The following is a 9788-nucleotide window of genomic DNA, read 5'->3' on the forward strand; positions in this document are numbered from 1 at the left end:
ACCTAAAGACGGGAAAATTGCTCAAGTCACACCAATACCCAAAAAGGGAAGTAGGAGTAATCCGCTGAATTACAGGCCTATATCACTAACGTCGATTTGCAGTAGGGTTTTAGAACCAATACTGTATTCGAACATAATGAAGTACCTCGAAGAAAACGATTTATTGACAGATAGTCAGCACGGATTCAGAAAATATTGTTCTTGTGAAACACAGCTAGCTGTTTATACTCATGAAGTAATAAGTGCTATCGACAGGGGATGTCAAATTAATTCCATATTTTTAGATTTCCAGAAGGCTTTCGACACCCTTCCTCACAAGCGTCTTCTAATCAAACTGAGTGCCTACGGAGTATCGCCTCAGTTGTGCGACTGGATTCGTGATTTCCTGTCAGAAAGGTCACAGTTCGTAGTAATAGACGGAAAGTAATCGAGAAAAACAGATGTAATATCCGGCGTCCCCCAAGGAAGTGTTATAGGCCCTTTATTGTTCCTGATCTATATTAACGACATAGGAGACAATCCGAGTAGCCGTCTTAGATTGTTTGCAGATGATGCTGTCATTTACCGTCTTGCGAAGTCATCAGATGATCAAAACGACTTGCAAAATGATTTAGATAAGGTATCTGTATGGTGCGAAAAGTGACAATTGACCCTGAATAAAGAAAAGTGCGAAGTTATTCACATGAGTGCTAAAAGAAATCAGCTAAATTTCGATTACGCGATAAGTCACACTAATCTGAGGGCTGTAAATTCAACTAAATACTTAGGGTTTACAATTGCAAATAACCTAAATTGGAACGATCACATAGTTAATATTGTGGGTAGAGCAAACCAAAGACTGCGATTCATTGGCAGAATACTTAGAAGGTGCAACAGTTCTACCAAAGAGACTGCTTACACTACGCCTGTCCGCCCTATTCTAGAGTACTGCTTTGCGGTGTGGGATCCGCATCAGTTGGGACTGACGGATGACATCGAAAAAGTACAAAGGGCGGCTCGTTTTGTATTATCGCGAAATAGGGGAGATAGTGTCACAGACATGATACGTGAATTGGAGTGGCAATCATTAAAACAAAGGCGTTTTTCGTTGCGACGGGATCTTCTCATCAAATTCCAATCACCAGTTTTCTCCTCCGATTGCGAAAACATTCTGTTGGCACCCACCTACATAGGGAGGAATTATCATCACGATAAAATAAGAGAAATCGTGGTTCGCACGGAAAAATTTAAATGCTCGTTTTTGCCGCGTGCCGTTCGAGAGTGGAATGGTAGAGAGACAGCATGGTTTTCGAAATCGACGATCGTGTGAAACCCAGCTCGCGCTATTCGTCCACGAGGCTCAGAGGGCCATAGACACGGGTTCCCAGGTAGATGCCGTGTTTCTTGACTTCCGCAAAGCGTTCGATACAGTTTCCCACAGTCGTTTAATGAACAAAGTAAGAGTATATGGACTATCAGACCAATTGTGTGATTGGATTGAAGAGTTCATAGATAACAGAACGCAGCATGTCATTCTCAATGGAGAGAAGTCTTCCGAAGTAAGAGTGATTTCAGGTGTGTCGCAGGGGAGTGTCGTAGGACCGTTGCTATTCACAATATACATAAATGACCTTGTGGATGACATCGGAAGTTCACTGAGGCTTTTTGCGGATGATGCTGTTGTATATCGAGAGGTTGTAACAATGGAAAATTGTACTGAAATGCAGGAGGATCTGCAGCGAATTGACGCATGGTGCAGGGAATGACAATTGAATCTCAATGTAGACAAGTGTAATGTGCTGCGAATACACAGAAAGATAGATCCCATATCATTTAGCTACAATATAGCAGGTCAGCAACTGGAAGCAGTTAATTCCTTAAATTATCTGGGAGTACGCATTAGGAGTGATTTAAAATGGAATGATCATATAAACTTAATCGTCGGTAAAGCAGATGCCAGACTGAGATTCATTGGAAGAATCCTAAGGAAATGCAATCCGAAAACAAAGGAAGTAGGTTACAGTACGCTTGTTCGCCCACTGCTTGAATACTGCTCAGCAGTGTGGGATCCGTACCAGATAGGGTTGATAGAAGAGATAGAGAAGATCCAACTTAGAGCAGCGCGCTTCGTTACAGGATCATTTAGTAATCGCGAAAGCGTTACGGAGATGATAAATTCCAGTGGAAGACTCTGCAGGTGAGACGCTCAGTAGCTCGGTACGGGCTTTTGTTGAAGTTTCGAGAACATACCTTCATCGAGGAGTGAAGCAGTATATTGCTCCCTCCTACGTATATCTCGCGAAGAAACCATGAGGATAAAATCAGAGAGATTAGAGCCCACTCAGAGGCATACCGACAATCTTTCTTTCCACGAACAATACGAGACTGGAATAGAAGGGAGAACCGATAGAGGTACTCAAGGTACCCTCCGCCACACACCGTCAGGTGGTTGCGGAGTATGGATGTAGATGTAGATGAAGGTGGTTCAGTGAAGCGTCTGGGCACTTTATTATGAATAGCAGAGTAATCACGTAGATGTAGATGTAGATGGTGCGAAAATTGGCGTCGAGTGGAATGGCTCGCTCCAGTCTTACAGCGTTTCGCTTCCCCCTGTTTGACTACAATTTGTCGAATCGCAACTACCTCCGTGAACGGTGCCGCAACGCGACCGGAGACCTGTTATCCTGGACTGCTACCACCCCTCCTGTCGTCAGACCAGCCGCGACTGGTGAAGAGCGGACGACTTTGACCTTGCTCCGAGACGGACTCTGCGGCGACCCGCGCCCTTCGGTTATAGATTTACGACAGTAGCGCGGCGCGGTGCGGCATTTCCCTTGCAGATGCGCGCCGACTGATGTTACCCGCTGCTGCCATATAGGTCCAGCGCCCGGCCGCATCTCCCGGCATTATGCGAACCTGCGACCTTGCCGCCGTCCCGCCGGGCAGCGCCGAATCAAACCAGTGGGCCGCCCGCCCGCGTTTTGCTGGGGCGCTCGCCTTAATACGGAGGCAGCCGCCGTCCTGTCCTGGATGTTTATGGCCGCCGTAAATAACGCCCGCTATTATACTTGGAGATGCCGCAGAAACGGAAAATGAAGACCGACCGCGACGGAGTGTCGCGGCGACCGCAGGGCGGACGTTGGCAGTCAGAGCGCATAGCGATCGGGATTGCTTTTTTGGCGAAATCCCGCAGCTCAGGTCCAGACATTTCAGGGTTTTGTATTAGACTCGTGCATAGGTTCGTAGCGTTTCTCTTTTCCACGTCGGTGTCTTGGTTGCTATGGGTTTGTTTATCGACTGTCATTTTTTGTTCGTTGTCCGCTGTTGCTATTTGAGCTTACGTGTTGTCATTTTTTCTTTTGCACACAGTGAGTGGAGCTGTTGATGATAGAAAATAGGGCGCTAAGTGGAGAAATCGGAACACTTCCGACGTATTCTTCTGCTTGACTTCAATAGCGCGACCGCTACGGTCGTAGGTTCGAATCCTGCATCGGGCATTGATGTGTGTGATGTCGTTAGGTTAGTTAGGTTTCAGTAGTTCTAAGTTGTAGGGGACTGATGACCTCAGAAGTTAAATCCCATAGTGCTCAGAGCCCTTTGAACCATTTGACTTCAATAGAAGGGCAACAGCAGCGGTGGCGGATAGTGCCATTGGAGAGAAAACGACAGGAAAATGTCTTTCTCGTTTTAAGGAGGAGTATTTCGACATTGGTGACTCTTTCAAGATTCTGGAAGACCTTCAGGGTTTGGTGAAGATCGTTTAAGCACATTAATCCATAACTATCCATATCAGTGTACTCGAGAAATGCGGAACGTGATGAACTGCGATCATTCCACCATCACCCGACATCTGCATTCAGTGAGTAAGATTCGAAATTCGGGCTTGTGAGTACCGCATGTCCTAAGCCAAAATCCCAAAAATAGGCGGTGGATGCATGTGCGTCTCTGATTGATGATGAAGTCCCATACTTCTTTACAGAGCGTAGGGGAAAGACGCGGGAGACCCGCGCCGCCTTACTTTTTTTATTGATCTCATTTTGTTCGATTAACTCAGGTTTTTTTATTTTTATTTTTATTTTTTATTACAAAGGGCAGCTAACCCTCTGACCGAACACGCTGAGCCACCGTGCCGGCACTTTAGATGATGGGGATCAACGGCTAGAAGCCGACTGTGTCCTTACTAGGCAAGGTCCTAGTGGAGGTGGTTTGCCATTGCCTTCCTCCGACCGTGATGGGGATGAATGATGATGATGAAGACGACACAACAACACCCAGTCATCTCGAGGCAGGAAAAATCCCTGACCCCGCCGGGAATCGAACACGGACCCCTTACTCGGGAAGCGAGAACGCTACCGCGAGACCACGAGTTGCGGACGCGTCTCTGATTACTCGTCATTAACTGGCAGGTGAACAACACCGACCATTCCTGAAATCTGGTTTCGCAGGACAGAGCGGATCAGGTTGTGGAAACTGGCCAAGGTCAATTACTGTTAGTTATACAAGAACACACACACAACTTTGTTTGTTCTCTTTAAAACAACGAAGATCAATTCACGGCTGAGGGCCCAAGTAACGTCTCCAGAATAAGTCTGAATGATTGCTTTTAAAACACCAGGATTTAATGTAACGACTGAGGGCCTTACTTAAGCAAAATTACGATATCTTCTCGGCTAAAGACAGAAATAATATTTCAGATCACCTAAGGAATTCTATAAAAGCCAAGCATTTACAAATTCCGGCTAAAGGCCATATTAAGGAAAATTCAAATTAATTCTTCGGCTGAAGGCCCAATAAAAAAATCTTCCTTACATAATAAAAGAGAGGCTTTAAAGATAAGCTTTTACACAGTACAACATAAAAATATCTTAAGAAAACTTGAAGTATCTTGTCCCGTGAAGGCCCAAACAATTACTCACGAATAATTAAAGACAACATTAAGATAAACATTTACAGAACACGGCTGAAGGCCGTTTCAAGAATTCAAAATAATTAAAGGGAAACCTTACATATTAAAGCCACAGATTCTGAAACAAATTCGGCCGAAGGCCTAAATAAAGAGCAACAAGAATTTTAAATGAAACACGGCTGAAGGCCTAACCTTAAGGTTGTTACGAAGTTCGGCTGAAGGCCATATATTAAACGTAAAACAGACAATATTAATACACGGCTGAAGGCCTGGCACACTACCTGCAACCAAATAAAATGACAATCACAAACAACAAACAGTGGTGCTCAGAAGTGGTCCAAGTATCGGCCTGGGGAGGAAACTAACCACAGTTCAGGTGAGACAGCCAAGCGTAACACTAATCAATCGGGTTGTAGTACGACCTAGGACGGCTGACGAACCAACCAACTGCCTAATCAATTCCCTTCCACCCGACCAACAGCACGACAACCAAATGTATCAGTGAAGACGAGGATCCCAGCTGGATTATGTCTTAATAATTGGCGTATAAGCACAGTCAAGGCATAATAAACACTCAAAGAAAGAAAGAAAAGAACAACACCAAGCTGTCGAACAACACGCCATGACGGACAGCATCAACACTGCCGCAAAACTACGCTAACGACCAGGGCAGGTAACCGGAACGCTGTTGCTGCTTGCGGGGACAGTCCAGGATGCAACAACCAGCAATCAACGAGGGGGATGTCACAACGATTGAGCTTTCATGACAGGTTCACTGATTACTCAACTCCATTATGCAGGTGCGGTGGGCGACGAACTTAGCAGTTCTCGCAGCTAAGTGCCACACTACTCCGACAGCGCGTGCACGCCGCCAGCGGCCCCGGCCTGATTACGCGCTGCAGCGACTTCCTCGCTGCTCCGCCGCAACCGACCAACTGCCCCACACACACACACACACCATGACACGGAAATGTAACTGCCACACCAAAGTAGTTACGGCAGTACTAGTATCGATAAATGCTGCTGCTGCCACTGATGGAGGCAAGTGAGCAACTCGTTCAGATAGTAACTGAGGGAGGAATAAGACGCCACTCGATGGCGACAAAATGTCCAAAAGGAAAAACGGCATTAGCGCGAGCCGACCACGGCTCACTTCCTACCCTGGTGTCTTTACGCTAACATAAGGAAAAGAAAGGCGACCGCTACGGCCACAGCTTCGAATCCTACCTCGGGCATGGATGTGTGTGATGTTCTTAGGTTGGTTAGGTTTAAGTAGTTCTAAGTTCTAGGGGACTGATGACCTCAGAAGTTAAGTCCGATAGTGCTCAGAGCCATTTGAAACTTTTTTTCTCCTAGATAATACCTATATAATATTTTTTTAATTTTTGCTACTTTTATTTATTTAAATCCATATATAAAAAAACAGACGCGTTCACACAGCAAAATACCGACACAAACTCACACGAAATATACATTAAAAAAAATTCCACTCTCAAGAAAGAATGACAATTACAAACAGGATACACACAAAATAGCTCTGACCACTATGGGACTTAACATCTATGGTCATCAGTCGCCTAGAACTTAGAACTATTTAAACCTAACTAACCTAAGGACATCACACAACACCCAGCCATCACGAGGCAGAGAAAATCCCTGACCCCGCCGGGAATCGAACCCGGGAACCCGGGCGTGCGAAGCGAGAACGCTATCGCACGACCACGAGATGCGGGCAGGATCCGCACACACACACACACACACACACACACACACACGAAAGAAATGAAAATTATCAAACCACATACACAACACAATCAAAAGACAGATAAATACACAACAACAGTTGGCAGCCGGCCGCGGTGGTCTAGCGGTTCTAGGCGCTCAGTCCGGAACCGCGCGACTGCTACCGTCGCAAGTTCGAATCCTGCCTCGGGCATGGATGTGTGTGATGTCCTTAGGTTAGTTAGGTTTAAGTAGTTCTAAGTTCTAGGCGACTGATGGCCATAGATGTTAAGTCCCATAGTGCTCAGAGCCATTTCTTGAACAGTTGGCAACACTACACACCGAAAACACACATATATTGATCACAAAATAGAAAGTGCAAGTGAAATATACGATGTGACAAATGTAGATGAAAGAACGGCCAACTGGAGCATGAAAATAGGACCACACGGGTGATTTAACATTGCTGGAAATCTTAAGTAACACCGAATGACAATTTCATATTACGAAATTTGTGCTAAAAAATGTTAATTCTAACCTAAAAAACAAGAGAAACACGACAAAATGTAACATAACAACATGTTGTATCTTCCACATAATACGTTTATTGTATGTATAAAAAGAAACAGGCATTACAGGCCACTGAAGGTGCTTCACAAATAAAACAAGCGAAACGCATATGGCGATAAACAAACTGCCTTCTATTAGCTGCATAGACGGAACATACAAAAATGGTTCAAATGGCTCTGAGCACTATGGGACTTAACTTCTGAGGTCATCCGTCCCCTAGAACTTAGAACTACTTAAACCTAACCAACCTTAGGATATCACACACATCCATGCCCGAGGCAGGATTCAAACCTGCGACTGTAGCGGTCGCACGGTTCCAGACTGTAGCTCCTAGAACCGCTCGGCCACCCCGGCCGTTCTCGCAACGTCACATTTACATAAAATTACGTGGGCCTGTCCGTGTAATGCCTCGAGACCAGCTCTAACCCTGCCCCTGCGCTATACGCGCAGCTCTAGTTCCGGAGGCTGGCGGCTCGCCGCCTACCCTTCCCTGCGGTGCGCGGAGCGACCCACGCGCCGCACCCCGGCCGACACCCTGTTTCGCCCGCAGCCGGCTCGGGCGACGCGGCAGGACAATGGCAGCGGCGCACAATAAACCAGCAGCTCCGTCCGCGGCGCCGGTCCGTGGCGGAGCGGCTAATGAACCGCTCAAAGCACGCGCCCGCGGACCGGCCCGGGCCGTAATAAGCGCGTGGGCCCGCCACGTGAATCACCCACGTGGGAGGAGCACGCGGTCCTCGCCTCCCTGCTTCGTTAGCGGCCACCGCGATGAATCGCGCCGCACGCAACATCCCGCGGCCCGTTATTTGTGCTGGGCGTTCCCTCGCCGCTCCATTCCGAGAACGTTTCTGCGCTTGAAGTACAGCTGACAGCGGCCACTTTCTGTCGCCAAAATATTCACCGGCGGTACTGCCGCCGACAAATTTCAGGTTCAGAGGACAAAGGGAGCTCCTCAAATTAATAACGTGCGCTCTTATTATTTCTCCCGACACAGAAGTGAAAAGACTTCCCAGCAATGTTAGAGCACATATTCTCATGTGCGACGATCGTCCGAGGGGTCTCTCTGTGATGTGTCTGGACTCTGGCCTAAACGTTTAGGCTGGAGGTTTTAGTGTATTGCAGAGTGGCTGCCTCCCCCCCCCCCCTTTTTTCCTTGCGGTCAGCCAGCCACTTCCATCTGCTACATTGCCCGCATCTCGTGGTCGTGCGGTAGCGTTCTCGCTTCCAACGCCCGGGTTCCCGGGTTCGATTCCCGGCGGGATCAGGGATTTTCTCTGCCTCGTGATGGCTGGGTGTTGTGTGATGTCCTTAGGTTAGTTAGGTTTAAGTAGTTCTAAGTTATAGAGGACTGATGACCTAAGATGTTAAGTCCCATAGTACTCAGAGCCATTTGATCCATTTTGAAGCATCTGCTATATTGTTTTATCTCCCTCTACCACTTTCTTCTTGTGTTGTCCATGTTTTACTGCTAGCGGCATACTTCGTTCCACGCTTCGGTGTGGGTAGGCACATATTTTTCCAAGCTTGTTACCTTTTTTTTTACTTTCTGTTTTATCTTACTGTTATGAGTCTTTTCTTGACACCCGCCTCAATCTGTTACAGAGCGGGCGCCGAAGACCTTGACGTCGTGCGCCCGTACAACTCTCTCCATCCATCCATGTACCGCCGTAGAATCTGTAATTTGTCCCAAAATTTAAAAAAATTAAAAATTTGACTTTAGTTCAGAACTGAGATCCCTGGCCATTTAGAGTGGAGCGAATGTACCAGTCCTTCCTTCATTCTATCTGTGAACTCTCAAATAAATAATGGTACAGTGTACATTAATCTTGTTTTTGAATAATATCTGCCTAGAACATGGGTTCGCAAAATTTTCCTCTGAGAATCTTGGTACTTTGATGGAACACTTTCTTTATTTTGAGGTTAATAAAATTTTTAAAATATGAGAAAAACATGTTTTAGACAGTGATTACTTCAATTTTAAATCACAACTAATAGCACAGGAGTCAGAATTAAAAAAAACAATTAGTGTTCTTAAAATGTCGAAAAAACCGTCATGTTATTAAGTTTTTCGTTGAGCACTTATACGCCCGCAGGTTCGAATCCTGCCTCGGGCATGGATGTGTGTGATGTCCTTAGGTGAGTTAGGTGTAAGTAGTTCTAAGTTCTAGGGGACTGATGACCTTAGATGTTAAGTCCCATAGTGCTCAGAGCCATTTGAACCATTAGAGTGAGCTCCAACCGCAAGATGAGCACTGTAGATTACTTATAAGAGCACTTTTGAAGCGTATTGCTTTTGTGAACGATCTTTCTACGGTACCACTATGGGATACCATTCTCCAAAAGTTATTTCAGCGTGTCACGTATTTATGAAGATACTGTTTATCTTAGTTATCGGTCGACAGTGCGGTGGAATGCTCAACGTATTTTGGAAAACTAGAACATTTTCTAAACTATACACTTCAGGTTATGATGAACTGGTTTCTTACACCCACAGTTGGTAATCCCTAAATTCATTTTGATTGTGAGCAATCCACTGACTTTTAACTGAAGACGCTGATGTAACTGTGACGTGGCGGCGATATTCTAGTCGTTCATGTGTGATCACTATCGT

Source organism: Schistocerca cancellata, chromosome 9 (genome assembly GCF_023864275.1).
Source record: "Schistocerca cancellata isolate TAMUIC-IGC-003103 chromosome 9, iqSchCanc2.1, whole genome shotgun sequence".
In the NCBI taxonomy this organism is placed as follows: domain Eukaryota; kingdom Metazoa; phylum Arthropoda; class Insecta; order Orthoptera; family Acrididae; genus Schistocerca; species Schistocerca cancellata.